Raw genomic sequence first — 1,849 nt, forward strand, 5'->3', positions numbered from 1 at the left:
CTGTGTACATGACAGGCAAGGGCTCCGCCACTGAGCCTCATCGTACTCCCCCTCTTCCTCTTCCTGCATTATTTTTGATGTTTGAAGGTTCAGAATTCAGTGGGTTTGTAGGACAAGGAAAACACCTAATGTCGGTAGTGCATCAGTTGAACCCTAGGCTAGCCCCACTGTAAGATTGAGGAAAATTCCAAAGGGCCACTTGATGTTATTTTTTTTTTTTTTTATGGGTCACTGAGGCTTTTATTCTGCATGTAGAACCGCTGGGGCAGGGGTCTTTCCTGTGGCCACCCTAGAGATTACATTGGGCTCCAGACACTAGCTTGGAAGTGAGGTGACAATGATTCGGACCAGTCACATGATTACAAAGCTGGGATTCCCAGCAGGGCTCCAGGTGGTCGGGCGGACTGAAGATGTCTAAGGAAGCAGTGGCATGGGAGGGGCAAGCACTGGGCCGGCCTTGAGCCGCCTTGATGACCTCAGGGACGGGGTCTAAGCAGCTGGTGGCTCCAGGGATCTGCATCCACTTTACTTGGCCAGGGGGTTCCTGAAGCACCTGCCGGCAAACTTGGCCTTGCTGCCCAGCTCTTCCTCTTTTCTAAGAATCTGGTTGTACTTGGCCAGGCGCTTGGATCGGCAAGGGGCACCAGTCTTGATCTGCCCAGTGCAGAGCCCCACTACCAGGTCAGCGATGAAAGTATCCTCAGTCTCCCCAGAGCGATGGGACACCATGACGCCCCAACCATTGGACTGGGCCAGCTTACACGCCTGCAGAGACTCGGTCACGGAGCCAATCTGGTTCACTTTGAGCAGAAGGCAGTTGCAGGACTTCTCACTGACAGCCTTGGCAATCCTCTTAGGGTTGGTCACTGTGAGATCGTCCCCAACCACCTGGATGTCTGAGCTGGCTGTGAACTTCTTCCAGGCTTCACAGTCATCCTGGTCAAAGGGGTCCTCGATGGACACCACTGGATACTCCCTGATGAAGGACTTGTACAGGTCAGCCAGCTGGTCAGGGGTGATGTACCTGCTGGCGTCATCAGGAGACTTGAAGTCCAGGTCATACTTCCCGAACCTGAAGAACTCAGAGGCGGCCACGTCCATGCCGATGACAACCTGTTCAGTGTAGCCAGCCTTTCCAATTGCGTTCTTCAGCAGCTCCAGAGCTTCTTTGTTCTCCAGGATGTTAGGCGCAAACCCGCCCTCGTCACCCACATTGGTGGCATCCTTCCCATATTTCTCCTTGATTATCACAACATTCTTCAGGTTGTGATAAACCTCTGCTCCAATGCGCGTGGCTTCGCGGAAACTGGACACCCCCACAGGGAGGATCATGAACTCCTGCATGGCCAGCTTGTTGCCAGTGTGAGACCCGCCGTTGATCACATTGAAAGCTGGGACTGGCAGGATGACTTCAGCGTTGCCAGCCAAGTCAGCGATGTGGCGGTAGAGGGGCACCCCCTTTTCTGCAGCACCAGCTTTGCAAACAGCCAGGGACAGTCCCAGGATGGCATTGGCACCGAATTTGGATTTATTCTCGGTGCCGTCCATCTCGATCATCAGCTTGTTGATCTTCTCCTGCTCCACCACATTCAGTTTCTTGCTAACCAGAGCGGGTGTGATAGTTTTATTGATGTGCTCAATAGCCTTTGAGACACCCTTCCCCAAGTAGCGGGTCTTATCATTGTCACGGAGTTCCAGGGCCTCATAGATGCCAGTGGAGGCACCGCTGGGCACAGCAGCCCGGAAGAGACCTTTTGAGGTGTAGAGATCAACCTCAACAGTGGGATTCCCACAGGAGTCAAAGATCTCTCGGGCGTGGACCTTGAGAATAGACATGGCTTGTTTCTGG

The 1,849-nt window shown here is 53.5% G+C and overlaps 1 pseudogene; it reads right to left on the reverse strand.

The window, feature by feature from the left end:
* Nucleotides 1-205: 205 nt before the first annotated feature.
* Nucleotides 206-1,849, reverse strand: LOC142834072 (alpha-enolase pseudogene; annotated as a pseudogene).

Source organism: Microtus pennsylvanicus, chromosome 13, assembly GCF_037038515.1.
Source record: "Microtus pennsylvanicus isolate mMicPen1 chromosome 13, mMicPen1.hap1, whole genome shotgun sequence".
Lineage (NCBI taxonomy): Eukaryota > Metazoa > Chordata > Mammalia > Rodentia > Cricetidae > Microtus > Microtus pennsylvanicus.